The sequence below is a fragment of the Mirounga angustirostris genome, unplaced genomic scaffold, assembly GCF_029215605.1.
Source record: "Mirounga angustirostris isolate CCGP_5_RB_7025 unplaced genomic scaffold, mMirAng1.0.hap1 SCAF_7, whole genome shotgun sequence".
NCBI lineage: Eukaryota > Metazoa > Chordata > Mammalia > Carnivora > Phocidae > Mirounga > Mirounga angustirostris.
The window spans coordinates 122,965,549-122,983,284 of NW_026991715.1; the positions used below are offsets into that span (position 1 = coordinate 122,965,549).

Below are 17,736 nucleotides of genomic sequence, written 5' to 3' on the forward strand. Positions count from 1 at the left end.
TTCTACTCCCCTCTGCTCCAATTCCTACATCATTTCATCTAAACATTACTTTCAGTATTTGAATGTTATTCAATCTCATCATGAACCGCATTTTCCCTATATAAAAAATCTAGTTATCATTGAAATCTCATCACAGTGTTCCTGACTAGATTAAACACACTGTTCTATGATTATATTAAGAAGAAAAAACGTTATTTGTGCTCTCGTATGAACATCTGTGCCATATGAAACTTTCTCTAATTAACTTCCATGCTGCTGCTGAATTCTCTAGCATATACATGACACATTGACATACCAAATCCATTAGGCTAATGAAAAAGCAAGGCTCTGGTATTAATCACTTTTGAAACCATAAACTCATAACTAGTAACGTTGAATACACGTGATAAATTGCAGACACAGTCGAGGGTTCTGAGGCAAGCATTAGAAAGTGAACACACCTTTCATCTTAAAATATTAACAGCTCTTCACGGTAAAAGTTTTCTTTTCATTATAGACTCAATTTGTTTTAACACTTCCATTGGCCCTCACCTTTGCCCCAAATAGTATTTATCAGCCTGATTGACGTTTCCTGTCCACGTAATGAAGCTAGTGAAAAATGCCTGCCCTCCAAATACTGCCTCAGGGGCCTTGCTAAAATTCTCTCAATAATCTTTTACATCAGCAAAAATAATTTAGGGGAAAAAAGTCTGTGACAAGAACTAGGGATTGTTTATGAGGTAAAAGAATGTCTTAGAGCCAAATGCAAGGATATCAGGTTATGTGACCATAGGCAAAAGTCTGTCAACAATTTCATTTAAAAACCCATTTCTAAAAGGTTTACAGCTCTGCTGATATGGTTACCATGGGTCCCACTCTAACTTAAAAAAAAAAAAAATTGTGAACTTTTAAATTACATTTGCCAATCCATTTGGGCTGAGGACTTAAGAAAAAGGAAAACAGTAAAGTATTTTACTCTGAAGCATATTTACTCTTTCTACATTAATTACTTTTCCTGCAAATACGTGCTCATTCTAGAATTGAGATACAAATTAGGAACTATTTTTGCATTGTTCGCTCATTTTGCATTTAATTCTCATCCTTTCTCTCTCTCTCTCTAGTCCACTAAGTACATGGATGTTAAAATTGCACTCCGGTCCCATGTATTCACCAGTGTAATTTGGTTCCTATGATTTTTATTAACAAATATTTGCTTCCATTTATTGAATGCTTACCATGTGTCAGGCACTTTACAAACTTTACCTCAAAACTTCACCTCACAACCATGTAAGGTAGATGTTACTACTCCTTATAACAGATAAGTGAACTGAACATCAGAAAGATTAAGAAACCCACCTGTGGACACTCAGGTGCTTGGGTTGTGGAAGAGCATAGCTTACAAAGCCTATCTATTCTTGAATATTTTCTGAATAGATGATAGAAGGAGCTTGCTCTAATAATGCTCATGTCCTTATGCTACTTTGACTATTGATATAATAAAATACTGTTAATTTCAGTTATATCATGTCCTCTTTGGAAAATTTATAATTCAACTAAAGTATATTAAGCTGTCTGTATTTACAGATACATAAAAGTTAAATTTAGAAGCATCTTTAAAAACTAGTTTAGCCCAATACAAAAAAAAAAGTTTTCTTATTCTTTCAATGTTTTGGTTTTAAATCTAAAATATTCTGTAGCTTTGACCTCTGCCAGAGACATGGAAATTAGCAACTACCATCTGAACCCTTCCCATCCCATCTGCCATGTCTAGAAAACGAATTCTAATTTTATAAAAGCAAAAAGAATTTTAGCATCATGGTAATTAATTATTGCTTTTAAAACACTATTAACAAGTCAGGAAATGACAGATGTTGGCGAGGATGCGGAGAAAGGGAAACCCTCCTACACTGTTGGTGGGAATGCAAGCTGGTGCAGCCACTCTGGAAAACAGTATGGAGGTTCCTCAAAAAGTTGAAAATAGAGCTACTGTACAACCCAGCAATTGCACTACTGGGTATTTACCCCAAATATACAAATGTAGGGATCCGAAGGGGTACATGCACCCCAATAGCCAAACTATGGAAAGAGCCTAGATGTCCATCAACAGATGAATGGATAAAGAAGAGGTGGTATACATATGCAATGGAATATTATGCAGCCATCAAAAAAACGAAATCTTGCCATGTGCAACAATGTGGATGGAACTAGAGGGTATTATGCTAAGCGAATAAGTCAATCAGAGAAAGACATGTATCATATGATCTCACTGATATGAGGAATTCTTAATCTCAGGAAACAAACTGAGGGTTGCTGGAGTGGTGGGAGGTGGGAGGGATGGGGTGGCTGAGTGATAGACATTGGGGAGGGTATGTGCTATGGTGAGCGCTGTGAATTATGTAAGACTGATGAATCACAAACCTGTACCTCTGAAACAAATAATACATTATATGTTAAAAAAAAAAAAAGAAGATAGTAGGAAGGGAAAAATGAAGGGGGGGAATCGGAGGGGGAGACAAACCATGAGAGACCATGGACTCTGAGAAACAAACTGAGGGTTCTAGAGGGGCAGAGGGTGGGGGGATGGGTTAGCCTGGTGATGGGTATTAAAGAGGGCACCTATTGAATGGAGCACTGGGTGTTACACGCAAACAATGACTCATGGAACACTACATCAAAAACTAATGATGTATGGTGATTAACATAAAATAACAATTAAATTTAAAAAAACCACTATTTCACTTAACCTTTGCTTCAGGCATTTCTCTGGGTTCATGGTTGTAGCTGAAATACGTCCTTTCTTGGTTCTTTTTAGTGGGGCTCTGTTGGCATCAAAACCCTTCAGTCTCTTTATGTCTGATTATGTCTTGATTTTGTCATGAGAATTTGGATGGGTTGTAGAATTCTAGACTGACAGCTATTTTCCCTCAACATTTATTGTTGCTTTTGAGAAGTCTGTTGTCAATCTAAGTGTCTTTTCTTTAAAGGTAAAATGTCTTTGTTAGGAAATATGACTCCAGAGGTAACTTTTACTGTTTTTTCTTTGATGTTCTGAAATTTCACTGTAATGTGTTTAGATGTAAATTTATTCTATTTTTGCTTCTTGGCATTTGATTTTCATGTTCTATCTGAGGAAACAAATTTTTAAAATTCTGAAAAACACTAAATGAATGTCTCTTTTAATACTGCCTTCTTTTTTTGGCAGGGAGGAGCAGAGAGAGAGATTGAACAGCAAGCAGACTCCATGCCCAGCACAGAGCCTGACTCGGGAATTCCATCTCACGACCCTGAGATCATGACCTGAGCCGAAACCAAGAATTGGATGCTTAACCAACTGAGCCACCCAGGTACCCCTTAATATTGCCTTCTTATCAACTCATCTTTTTTTCACTTCTCATTCTGGCCTCCATGTCTCTCTCTTAACTCTGCTTTCAAGTATTAAACAAGCATTTTTATCTCTCTATATTACTTTCATTGTTACCATTCAGTTTACTAATTATCTACTTATCTCTCTTTTTTTTGTCCGTTGACTTTTTTTATTTCAATGTCAAAAATTTTTTTATTCCCAGGATTTCAAATTGGTCCTTTTATTATTATTATTATTGTTATTATTATTATTATTCATAGCCACATGCTTTTTTCCCTGAAAACTTTTCTTCTTCTTTTTCTTCTTCTTTTTATAAATATGGATATGGTACATTTTTAAATCTCTGCTAATACATCATGTATGTATAGTTTTTAGACTGCCGTGGTGTTTCTAATTTCTCAGGAGTAAATTTCCTATTTATAAAATGTGTAAGTGATCTTTCATGACCTTGATTTTCCTCATGTAGTATGGAGTTTTAGTTTGTAAGATTGTTCCAGGTCTTTCTTTTTAACCCTTTTTTCTGTACCTGTTTCTCCATATCTACTGATTTTTCAGTTGTTTCTACTTGGCTACCTTGAGGTGCAGGTGTTAGGTGGGTGGTTTGATTGTGAATCTTTGTTTCCTCTTCCACTATATCATTCTCCATCTCTTCTAACAATGGTCTGCTGAGATAGTGATTTTGATTTTGAGTCTGACCATATCTTTCAAAAACCTAAACAAGAGAAAGATACATTTAATATTTTTTAAAGATTTCACCTATTAGATTATCTTTCATAAACTGAAACAAAAATTCACAAGCCATCTTGAGCAGAAATTTTACAGTGACATATTAGTTAGAATCATAAGATCACATAAGGTCACAAGAAACTTTTCATTTTATAAAAAAATAAAGTTCAAATTCAGAAAGGACAAGGAACCTACATGATGCCACACATTTGGTGAGTGGAATACAGAAAACTATAAACCAATTCTCCAGACTTTTCACTTCTCTACCCCACATACTTAATCCTCCTTGTGCAAAATGCTCATTGACTTCTGAGAAGAAAGGCTGATGTTACTTTCATTCAAAGAAATAGTTGTCTTAAAATATCTCCAATTATAGATTACTGTTGGTCCATAAGGCTGATTTGGCCTGTACATATATGTGTTTGGTTCACTTAGAGTTGATAGTTTACATGATTTCTACTACTAAAAGTGAAAGATAAAAAAAAAAAATTCAGACGGGAACACTTGGCAGCTGTAGGCCACAGTCTAGCCTGACAGTAATTACACAGGAATGAGTAACTACTGTGTCCATTTCATTGGAACATCGTTGTTCCTTCACCGCTCCCCATCCAGCTGCCTTACTCATTTATACCCCTTGCGTCTCCTCTGAGTTAGGGATCGCTGGTCTCAATGCTCACAGTGTTGTAACGCATCATTGAATTTTCATGTTTCTGCTACAGTGGTGCCTCACAAATATTTACTGTAAACACCTCATTACACATTAGTTTTACCAGATTAAGTATTTCTAGTAAAGCAAAGTACTTTTTAGTAGACATTATTTTCTAGCACCTGGCGGAGTAGTGGCAGGTGCGGGACTTCTGCAAAGTTAGACAGCAGGGAAGATGGCTTGGGCACCTGGGGGGCAGATGCCAAAGAATTCAGGAGCCAGACCAAGGCAGAACAGAGGGTGCTGATGGTGTGTTTCGCTTTCTTTCTAATGGTGCTGGGCACTTGCCCTAAAGCCCTTGTGCTACTACTAGGCAGCATAAGGTCTCTGTCATTTCCTTGCCCCTTTCCCGGGAGGGCACAAATACTCGTGGGACTCAGGGTCTCTCTAAAATTGAGTTCTAGGGCTAAGAGAAACTACCTCGAGCCGGAAGGTCCTCCTCATTTGCCCTCTGTACCAGTAGCCGGGCCTCCTTATTTCACTGGGGGTAAATTGAGGGTTAAGTATCAGAGGAATTAGAATGCACATCGGGCAGCAGCCAGAAAAATACCTCTCCAGCAGCAGCTGTTGTAAGAACTACCCTGTTTGGTGTAGAACTGATCAGCAAAAAAACCCTCAAAATGATTGTTATACCTTTGTGTGTGTGTGTGTAACTTTTATTAAGACCTTACAGTTACTAATCTAGTCTCTCCATTGGCAATCCTGGCCATACATTTCAGACTCTAAATGCCATTAGCCAAACTTAATAGTCATTTGGGTTTTCTGCCTCCTGGCTATCTTTAGCTCATTATATTGGAAATCACCAGTCTGAATTACTGTATATTTGTGTATTTGTACACATACATAGAGATAAATTTCCGCTGACATCCAGTAATATTCCTCAGAGAGTGTGCAGATAATATGGAGTACAATGTGGAGGAAGTTTTCTTCATGGCTGCAAACTATGTGTAGACCCTCTTCTGTTTGCTCTTACGGCATCTTATGCTGACATCCATGTGGAGCTCACCAAATGTATGTGTTTCCTAGGGCTGCTATGACCAAATAACATAGATGTGGTGCCTAAACAACAGAAATTTATTTGCTAACAGTTCCAGAGACTGAAAGACCAAGATCAAGGTGTTAGGAGATTTGGTTTCCGTTCTTCCCTTAGCTTGTCAATGGCCATCTTCTTGCTGTGTCCTCGCATAGCCTCTTTGTGTGTCCAGATTTTCTCCTTTTATAATAATACAAATCAGGTTGGACCAGGGCTCACTCTAACAACCTTATTTTAGCTTAATCACTTTTTAAAGACCCAATCTCCAAATACAGTCACAGTCTGAGGTATTAGGGGTTAGGACTTCAATATATGAATTTGGGCTGGGGCATGCAATTCAGCCCATAACACCAGGCATATTGCATTTGGTCACTTGATCTCTCTCTCACTAAAAATGAACCCTTGAAGGCAGGAGTCATGACATACTTATCTTTGTGTTCCTTATATCCATCATTTTTTATTAAAAAGTATTTATAGAACTGAACAAGCTCACAAATATAACTATGATGTTTTGTGGCTTTTTTTTTTTAAGATTTTATTTATTCATTTGAGAGAAAGAGAGAGAGTGCACAAGCAAGGGGAGAGGGAGAAGCAGACTCCCTGCTGAACTGGGAGCCCAGCGTGGGGCTCGATCCCAGGACCTGGAGATCATGGCCTGAGCTGAAGGCAGATGCTTAACGATCTGAGCCACCCAGGCACCCCTGTTTTATGGCTTTTAAAGAAGTTTTATCTGGTCCTGACATATTTGGTTGGGAATGATAGGTGTCCAAGGGACTTATCTACAACTAAATTACTCTTAAAAAAAAAAAAAGATTTTGGGCGCCTGGGTGGCTCAGTTGGTTAAGCGATTGCCTTCGGCTCAGGTCATGATCCTGGAGTCCCGGGATTGAGTCCCATATCGGGCTCCTTGCTCAGCAGGGGATCTGCTTCTCCCTCTGACCCTCCCCCCTTCTCATGTGCTCTCTCTCTTTCTCTCTCTCAAATAAATTAAAAAAAAAAAGATTTTATTTATTTATTTGACAGCGAGAGCATGGTGGGGGCAGATTCCCCACTGAGCAGGGAGCCCAACGCAGGGCTCAATCCCAGGACCCTGGGATCATGACCTGAGCCGAAGGCAGAGGCTTAACTGACTGAGCCACCCAGGTGCCCCCTAAATCACTCTTATAAAGAAATTCCAGATCTAGCCATATATTCAGAGATAGGTGAGGAGTGTAATATTCTATTTAAAATGAGTGGCGGCAGAAAATAACACAAGGAAAGAAATAATAAGAGAACATGAAAGGATAAATATATATTGGGAGAGGCTGGTTCCTATGTCAGATAAAATAAGCCATTGTCTATACCTTCAAAGGAGTCATAACTAACTTAGAAACAAATATGTTCAAATGCTTAGGAATCCGTAGGAATAAAATATGGACAAAATTGTATCAGTGGGTAGGAGTTAGCAAGTGCTGCAGCATTAACAGAGACCAAATTCCATTGTGGTCTAAAAAAACGGCTGTGGGTTTTGGTGAGCAAAAGTTGTGACTGCATTGAGGACAGTAGGTTAGAGTTGGACTTTTAAGGATAAAGGGGGAAAAGCAGCACAATTTAAATTGTGCTTGGTTCCAGAATTTGGAAATCAGGGATGGTGAAATTATCAGGAGGCAGTTGAAAAAGAAAAACCAGCATAGTTTTCATAGCACAAATCTTGTAATTATTTTATTGACTAACATATTTGCCTTTTTAAAAATGTTCTTTCAACTCTGAACAATGAACTGTCATGAATATTTCAATCATAACATAAATTAAGTCTACCCGGCATAAGCTTAATGTTTTCAAAGGATAAATAGCTAATTAGTCATAACGAAATGACTTATCCTTCTGTCTAGCTGGCATTGGAGTTAAAGTTCTGAGATTTAGGTCATGAATCATGAGGTGATGGGTTCCCCCTACCCCAATCATAAGCAGGGAAGAAAAAGAAAATATAGAAAAACCCATAAGATGTTTTGGATGTCAGTAATCTACTACTGTAAGCTCATAGGAAAATTCCTGTTCGCTTAAAACATGACATTTGGCAAGTATTTTATGTCACTTTATCCTATACACATGCCATGGCATAACTTAATTTTTTTCTTATCTTTTTAGCTCTAGGTGTTGTTTCCAAATCTTCATGGTCAAATGACAGTTTATATTGTCTTCAACAGAAAAATCAGCCCACACTTTAGGTACACCTCTTGGAAAATATGTGTCTGTCCATTGATGTTGGCTGAGTTTTTCTTTCTTTCTTTCTTTTTTTTTCCTGACCTGGCATGGTTTACACTTCTCTCATGTTTATCTTAGGAGGTATATGTCCTAGCATGGAATGCAAATTAGGAGTACAGAGCATTCTAAACTAGTTTCCGTTTGACATTATTTAATAACAGATTATTATGATTGCTTTAAATAGTGTATGAGGTATTTCTTGGAACTCAGGTTTTACATTCATTTATTATAGTTTTTTTAAACTTTGTTATAGATGATAGTAATTAAGATTATTTTAAATGTTTTACTAAAGGTGTATTACAAACCAATTAAGAGATAATTAGATTCTAGGAATTTACTGTATGCTTTTATAAGGAGTTGAAATCCCTTTCTTCTGCATGCTGTTCCTTGGAGTGTTTGAACTCAGAGTCATTCCTTATTCTACCTCCACTCTGATCCCCCCAACCCCATGCTCAACTCCATGTATTTTAGGGGGGTGTCCAAGATGATCTTCCTCAATCATGTGTCAGATAGCTTCTGGGTGGATTTGGCTAGCAGTGGGCACTATCAGGAGATTGGAGATGAGAGAAGGGAGAGTCCAAGGCCCACCCTTTTTCCCTTCCTTCTTTCCTTCCTTCCTTCCTTCCTTCTTTCCTTCCTTCCTTCCTTCCTTCCTTCCTTCCTTCCTTCCTTCCTTCCTTCCTTCCTTCTTCCTTCCTTCCTTCTTCCTTCCTTCCTTCCTTCCTTCCTTCCTTCCTTCCTTCCTTCCTTCCTTCCTTCCTGTCCATCTGTCTTTTTTCAGTATTATTTTTGTGTGTGTATGTATGTTTTTCATTTTTGTTATTAAAGTATAGTTGACATGCAATGTTATTATCCAAGACATTTCTTCACTTCTCTCTTTGCATCAAACAACATATCCATCTGCACCTGTGTGCTCCCTGCTTCCAGCTCCCACCTAACAGGCCCTCCTAGCTTTCTCCAGGTGAGCCAAGCTCTTTTGGATTCCAATAACCCCATCAATTCCCTTTGTCCCAGCCTATGTGTAGTGGCAGCTTCTGCTATTTCTAATCTCAGGGTTACCACATTTTCCTCTCGCTTGGAGTCCCAGGTCTATCTATTAAACCAGTGTCACTCTTATTTTAAATACTTGGAATGATTATCTTTTTCTGGTTGGATCTTGATTGATTCATTCCATTTCTTCTTTCTTTATCTGATGATTGGTAAAATCACTCTCACAAATCTGTTATTATTGTCATCATCATTGACAATGTAATATGTGTATTGCTATCTGCAGGGCACAGTGATCAGTGCTGTAGATAGAATGAGGGATAAGACTAGGCCCGAGTAGTGGAAATGATAAGAAGGAAGGCAGAAACACTGACATACATATTGGGTTTCTGAGTTCATAGATGGCTCAATATATGGACCTTGTTGAATGAAGATACTAGTGAGGAGTATTGGAGCTTCTGATCTGACAAAACTTGGGGTAGAATTTCTTTATTCATTCACAGATAATTACAGGCTCTAACCAAATAGCAGGGTCTTTGCTAGGCGCTAGGATGAGGTACTAGGCAAGACTAGGAACATACAAGATGCAGGGGGAACTGCATTCCTTCTAGAGGCTCTAGGAGAGAGTCCATTCTTTGCCTTTTTCAGCTTCTAGAAGCTGCCTGCATTCCTTGGCTTATAACTCCCTTCCATCTTCAAATCCAGCAATTTTATCACTCCAAGACCTCTGCTTCTCTGACTCTGACTCCGCCCCCCTTACCTCTTTTACTTTTAAGGACCCTTATGATTATACAGGGCCCATCTGAATAATCCAGAATAATCTCTCCATTTCAAAAAACCTCAACTTAATCACATCTGCAAAGTCTCTTGCTATGTAAAGTGACATATGCAGGGATTAGGATGTGGCCATCTTCTGGGGACCATTATTCTGCCTACCACCCCCTTCCCATACCCCCTGAAGCATTGGGATGGTCACAATCAGACTTTGCAAAGGAGATGCTAAAAGCAATAGGTAAACCCAGCTGGGTGCCACATGCCTTTCCTTCCCTCCCTTCTCCCCTCCCCTCTCCCACTCCCCCCTTCCTTTCAGCAGTTCTGCTTCCTGGTGAATTCTGCAGAGTCCAGAGAAAGACTCACTGGTTGTCACCTCCTCTGTTCAGGCCTTGACCTTCAGGAGCCTGCTCCCTTCCTCTCCTGGATCTTCCTGTCCTTCAGTTTTGAAGTTGGTGGCATGGTGGCTGCCCTGGCAGGCTCTCTGAGAAATGTGGCAGAGAAGCCGGTCAGCAGCTACCCAGCAGCCTGAGCTGGGCAGCGTGGACTCCAGACTCACCCTGGTCCAGTTCACCATGTGAGGGGGCAGCGTTCAGTTCTACAAGTTAACAAGTATCCACAGGCAGTTTTCTTGGAAGTAGATGTGCCTCAGTGTCAGGAAACAGCTGCTACCAACAGTCTATCAGCAACACTAATATTTGTTTTTTCAAAACAAAGTGAGACTTGACCAATATCGAGGAGCGATGCTGTGGGATTAGAAGACAGAAAAAGTTAAGCAGTACTTAGAATATGACCCTGGAAGCTGTAGGGACCCAGACATTCCAAAGGGCTGGGTGGATTTAATGTCTCCTATTAACATGCTGCTCATGTCTTAATGAAAGCAAAGAGCATGGGTTTGACCACTGATTCCAAAAGGCATGACCTTGGAATGATTGTGATGAACAGCTACTTATTACTGTAGCACGTAATCAACTGCTAAGCTCTATTCAATGAGATTGCAAGGGCCAGCTAATAGTCAGGGGCCTAAATATGTAAAAAATCTTACCAATCTACCCCAATCTATGGGTTTTGAAGAAGCAGAAAGAAGTGACTAACTCAACCTCTGGAAATAATGGAGGATAATATTAAAGAAGATGGCATTGTCCCTCTTCATTATTATTAATCTTAACAGTGTAACTATAGTTGTTTGGTCCAATCAAGGTGAAGAAACCATAATTTCATATGTTACCTTTATTGGTACTGCAGTCCAAGCAACAAATATGAATGACTTTAAGCCAGTAGTTGGCAAAAAAGGAGAAAGCCGCACAAGATACAAGAAAACCGCACTGAAATCCTGTTTATAGCTCCTGGATAATTGCTTGATTCTCCTCAGAGACTGTCGATATTCCGTTCATTGTTATTACCAATAAATCATTGCTTTTGTTCAGATGGTATCACTAGTATTTTTATTGTAATCTTGATACATGCAATGGCAAATAAAAAGTCACTCATTTTTGCCAAGCTTAAAAAAAAAGGCAATAGCTAAAGCCCAAACTCTAAGATGAACTGGAAAATTTGCATTGTTTCCCAATACCCCTCTTTTTAGGGAAGAGTTTTCAAAATCAGAGAGGTGGCAAGACTCTTAGCAGAACTGATGAAACCACCCAGTTCCTGGATAGTCAATGGAAAACTTTTATTGGAGAACAGTTTTGCAGTATTTTTTTTTTTTTGGAAGATTTCTCTGAAATTCCAATTTAGGTGACAGCAAACAAGTAGGCAATGACGAGTGGTGGTAACAGTTTTTTTCTCAGCAACTGGAAATAGGTGTATGTTTTGTGTGAAATGAGGGCTCAGTAGTACACACCTGTGGGATCTTCCAGCAGTGGCTGGACCCACACATTCTGGGACATCCCATCCATACTGATAGCCATAAGTAGTGCCCCTTCATACATTCAAAGGACAACACCAAATGCATGAAAATCCCATGTGAAAGGATATTTCTAGACTATGGATTCATATATTATAAAGGGACTCTTCCCAATTTTCTGCTGAATATTTTGAGCAGAAAGGTGGAATTTATAAGAGATAGAATGTAATCAAAAGAATTAAGGGATCAGAAAGATGTTCCTAACCAGAAACAGGGGAGAGGAATGGATGCCTGAAAGCCTCTACTGTGATCTCCTTCCATTTAGGGCCTAGGATGTGTGAAGTGAGTCCTAGGACTTCTATGGGGACACATCCTGGAAGAGCAGAAACACTTCTTTGGGGAAGGATACTCTTCTACAAACTTGAGAGTACCCTACATTTCTCAGCTCTGTTCAGGAAAATTAAAGGACAGTTTCAGTTTTATTTTGTTCATAAATGTCTATCACCCTCCCCTCACTCCATGAGATTTCAGGAATAATGCTAAATTGCACATCTGAGAAGTTTGACTCAAATCAATTATCTAAATGTGGGATTGATAAAAACAACTATTTAAGTAGCACTGATAACTGATGAGAAGGATTGTATTGCTTCCCTACTTGCCCCCTGGCCTGAGGCAACCTTTTAATTGTCAAAGTATCATGATGAACTATTTCACAAGAAGATTAAAGATTTCACATCTAGTTCCCCCTAAATTTATGCATGTTCAGAGTAGAGATCCTTCTCTTTCAGCCAGGAAACAAATTTCACAATAAACAACTTATTACTTTTTAAAGTATGGTGTAGGTAATAAGATAGAGCATAAGGTTGATATTTCTCAGTAGTTTAATTCACAGGGCCTGGTCTATTTGGAAAGGAAAAAAAAAAACTGTTTTCTTTTGTTTGCTAAACCCTCTTTTTTCCAAAATCCTTCTTGTCTGGGAATGGGGAGGTTTAGATCACTAGCAGGTATCAGGGGGAGACACAGTAGTCAATGCTAAATAGGCAATGATTATTACACAGGATATGTTTATATCCTTTCACACTCATTTTCAAATTACCATTACTCAATTGAAGTAGATTTCTGTTCAACATTTTCCAGGACCATGTTAAGTAAGACCAATGATATTAGCTACCATTTGTCTACCATGTGGCAGGCATTTTATTATTATTATTATTTTTATTTTTATTAACATATAATGTATTATTTGTTTCAGGGGTACAGGTCTGTGATTCAACAGTCTTACACAATTCACAGCGCTCACCATAGCACATACCCTCCCCAGTGTCCATCACCCAGCCACCCCATCCCTCCCAAGCCCCTCCACTCCAGCAACCCTCAGTTTGTTTCCTGAGATTAAGGATCTCTTGTGGTTTGGTTTGTCTCCCTCTCTGGTTTCTCTTGTTTCATTTTTTCCTCCCTTCCCCTATGATCCTCTGTCTTGATTCTCAAATTCTTTATAACAGTGAGATCATATGATACTTATCTTTCTCTGATTGACTTATTTCGCTTAGCATAATACCTTCTAGTTCCATCCATGTCATTGCAAATGGCAAGATTTCTTTTTTCGATGGCTGCATAATATTCCATTGTGTGTATATATATATATACACCACATCTTCTTTATCCATTCATCTGTCGATGGACATCTAGGTTCTTTACATAGTTTGGCTATTGTGGACATTGTTGCTATAAACATTGGGGTGCATGTGCCCCTTCAGATCACTACATTTATATTTTTGGAGTAAATACCCAGTAGTGCAATTGCTGGGTCGTAGGGTAGCTCTATTTTCAACTTTTTTTTTTAAAGATTTTATTTATTTATTTGACAGAGACAGAGATAGCAGGAGCAGGAACACAAGCAGGGGGAGTGGGAGAGGGAGAAGCAGGCTTCCCTCTGAGCAGGGAGCCCGATGTGGGACTCGATCCCAGGACCCTGGGATCATGACCTGAGCCAAAGGCAGACACTTAATGACTGAGCCACCCAGGCACCCTCTATTTTCAATTTTTTGAGGAACTTCCATCCTGTTTTCCAGAGTGGCTGCACCAGCTTGCATTCCCACCAATAGTGTAGGAGGGTTCCCCTTTCTCCACATCCCCGCCAATATCTGTCATTTCCTGACTTGTTAATTTTAGCCATTTTGACTGGTATGAGGTGAGGTATCTCATTGAGGTTTTGATTTGGATTTAATCAAGGATTAAAATCAATGCACAAAAATCAGTGGTATCTCATTGAGGTTTTGATTTGGATTTCCCTGATGCCGAGCGATGTTGAACACTTTTTCATGTGTCTGTTGGCCATTTGGATGTCTTTTTTGTAGAAATGTCTGTTCGTGTCTTCTGCCCATTTCTTGATTGGATTATTTGTTCTTTGGGTGTTGAGTTTGAGAAGTTCTTTATAGATTTTGGGTACTAGCCCTTTACCTGATACGTCATTTGCAAATATCTTCTCCCATTCTGTTAGTTGTTTTTTGGTTTTGTTACTGTTTCCTTTACTGGGCAAAAGCTTTTTATCTTGATGAAGTCCCAATAGTTCATTTTTGCCCTTGCTTCCTTGCCTTTGGCGATGTTTCTAGGAAGAAGTTGCTATGGCTGAGGTCAAAGAGGTTGCTGCCTGTGTTCTCCTTTAGGATTTTGATGAATTCCTATCTCACATTGAGGTCTTTCATCCATTTTGAGTCTATTTTTGTGTGTGGTGTAAGGAAATGGTCCAGTTTCATTCTTCTGCATGTGGCTGTCCAATTTTCCCAACACCATTTGTTGAAGAGACTGTCTTTTTTCCATTGGACATTCTTTCCTGCTTTGTCGAAGATTAGTTGACCACAGAGTTGAGGGTCCATTTCTGGGCTCTCTATTCTGTTCCATGGATCTATGTGTCTGTTTTTGTGCCACGACCATACTGTCTTGATGATGACAGCTTTGTAATAGAGCTTGAAGTCCGGAATTGTGATGCCGCCAGCTTTGCTTTTCTTTTTCAACATTCCTCTGGCTATTCAGGGTCTTTTCTGGTTCCATACAAATTTTAGGATTATTTGTTCCATTCCTTTGAAAAGAGTTGATGTTGATAGGGTTGCATTAAATGTGTAGATTGCTCTGGGTAGCATAGAGATCTTCACAATATTTGTTCTTCCAATCCATGAGCATGAAACATTTTTCTATTTCTTTGTGTCTTCCTCAATTTCTTTCATAAATATTCTACAGTTTTCTGAATACAGGTTCTTTGCCTCTTTGGTTAGATTTATTTAGGTATCTTATGGTTTTGGGTGCAATTGTAAATGGGATCAACTCCTTAATTTTTCTTTCTTCTGTCTTGTTGTTAGTGTATAGAAATGCCACTGATTTTTGTGCATTGATTTTATATCCTGCCACTTTGCTGAATTCCTATATGAGTTCTAGCAGTTTTGGGGTGGAGTCTTTTGGGTTTTCCACATAAAGTATCACATCATCTGCAAAATGTGAGAGTTTCACTTCTTCTTTGCCGATTTGGATGGCAGGAATTTTTCTTGTGGTATTTTTTATATTCTCAAGAACCCAACTAGATAGTTGATACACTCATCATTTTATTATGAAGAAATCAAGAATGAGTACATTTGTAGTAAATAACTGAGTTGGAATTTCAACCCAGAGAATTTAATCCCAAAGTTTGTCATCTTTCTATAATGATTAGTTGTCTCATTCAAAGTATATCACTGAAAATATTCTCCCTGAGAGAAGTGCAGTCATCAATGAATTATCCAGGTACTGGGACTGAGTTACACAGCTGATGCTCTAAAGCCCCCCTTTTTTTTCTTCTTCTGGCTACATCCCTTTGGTCTCTAATATTGGACTTCTTTCTCTTACCATTTAATCAGATTTCTTTTATTTTTTTTAAAGATTTTATTTATTTATTTGAGAGAGAGAGAGAGAGAGAGCATGGGAGAGCACAGCAGGGGGAGGGGCAGAGGGAGAGGCAGACTCCCCACTGAATAGTGAGCCCTCCACGAGGGATCCATCCCAGAACCCCAGGATCATGACCTGAGCTGAAGGCAGATGCTTAGCAGACTGAGCCACCCAGGTGCTCCTAATCACATTTCATTAAGCAGAAATATTTTCTCCTTTCAGGGAAAATGAGAACAATTAGAACTTAATCATCCAAAGTCATGAGTTTTCATAGCTCTACTTTTGCTAATAGAACAGAATAGAAAAGTATTCAGTTATAATTTTGCAATATTATTGTCACCAAATTTTTCTATTTATGGGAATTTTTAAATATGTACAAGTGACTATGCTGGGATCACAAATGTGTAAATGTGTGCACAGATGTGACAACTTCAACTTGTAGATGCATAGAAGAATTCAATAAATTTATCATAGTCTTCTCATTACTTTTCACCCAGTGGTATCATGTACTAACTAGTAATAGAAAGAATTAGCACTTGAATTATTTATTATTTATTTTTTGGGTGGGGGGGAATGAGCAGGGGAGGGGCAGAGGGAAAGGAGAGAGAGAATCTTAAGCAGGTTCCATGCTTAGCACAGAGCCCAGCACTGGACTTCATCTCAAGATCCTGAGATCATGACCTGAGTGGAAATCAAGTGTCCCATGCTTAACTGACTGAGTCACCCAGGCCTCCCTTAGCACTTGAATTAATAGCTCTTGCCATGCCTGATGTATGTGTGGTCTTCTTACTAAAGTTCATTTATTTGCTAATATATTGGCTAATACATCTGAGCCATGCAAAGGTAATTTCCATACCTAGAAGATACTGAAGAGTGCTCAAGGTTGAGAGGTTTCCAAACCGTGGTCATCAGTAATCTCTTGGGAGCTTGAGAGGAAAGAGGAGCAGGTAGGCTTAACACCTGCAACTTGGCTTTAGACAAAGCAATTCTGCATCTATATAAAAATAGAAAATGAAAAACATATATATATATATGAAATTTTAAAAGATATCTATATAATACATATTTTAAATATTTATAGACATCCCTGTAGGATTTTATTTAAAAAATGATTTTAGCAGTAAAATGGTTATTTTTGTCCATCCCATTGAAAATTCAGATGATCACTCTGATGCTCCAGACACACAGCTACTAAACCTAAGCCAGAATGCACATTTTAAAAATCCTGCTCTTCCCTAGATTGTTATTTGTGAAAATGTTTTATGAAATTTTATTGGTTGAAGTTTATCATTTTCCTAAACACTTAATTTAGTTTTAACTGCAAAGATACTCTTTTTTCCTTCTTTTTGGGGGGACACATTCTTCTCTTTGGAATTGTTCTTGGAAGTTTAGATTATAAAATCGAAATCCTTTCAGAGAATTTCTGAATAGATAGTTTTTTCTAGAAGAGGTTTTTTTTTCGTATAAATTAAAAAAAAAAGATAACTGTGGGTGTAAGTCTTGCTGACTTGTTCTTTTATGCAGCTCAGATGTGGTAAGATAGAATTTTCCCAACCTAAAACTAGAAGTTTACATTTGTCAAGTATGCTTTTGCTCTTGTGTTGTAATATTTTTGCTTCCTTCAGGATGACATCTAGAAAAATCAGTTAAGTTGTGCTCAGAGGGAAATTCTGTGTATAAGTTTTCTTTTATTTTTTAGAACACATAGCCTGTTTAAGTAAGTTTGCTTATTCTTCCAAGTAAGCAAAGTGTTGAGATGAAATATTTGTTTGACTGAAGGATTTAAATAGGTGTCTGTTTTTAGAATCCTTTCCAGATACTACATTGATGTGTACTTTAAACAGCATTTATCCTAGGGGAGCACTGAGGACCTCTTGTTTATAACTAGAGCCATTCTGATGCCTGCTATTTCTTGCCACATTCTTAGGCTTCCAACCAATTTTTGTGTTTCTCCCCAGAGATGCAAGTACAGAACAGGGAATGGAATATAGAAAAGAAAATAAATACTTGGTTTCAATATTTTCTCCTTTCTTTCCCTTGACTTCCTTCCACTAACATTTATAAACATATTGGGATATCAAAATGGGAGACAGTAGCAAATAATAATAATAATAATAATAACAAAAATGGACCTGGGTCAGGATTTGGATTTGAATATCAGTTTC

At 38.3% G+C, this 17,736-nt stretch overlaps 1 long non-coding RNA gene and 1 pseudogene across 1 annotated transcript in view; both read left to right on the forward strand.

The window, feature by feature from the left end:
* The window catches only part of LOC135365441 (uncharacterized), a 176,635-nt gene that overhangs the window by 24,570 nt on the left and 134,329 nt on the right, over positions 1-17,736 (forward strand). The window contains exon 2 of the long non-coding RNA XR_010413300.1: positions 3,182-3,323. This is a non-coding gene — a long non-coding RNA (uncharacterized LOC135365441). The remainder of the gene's footprint in view (positions 1-3,181; positions 3,324-17,736) is intronic.
* LOC123835651 (thioredoxin-like protein 1) lies at positions 10,346-11,357 on the forward strand (annotated as a pseudogene).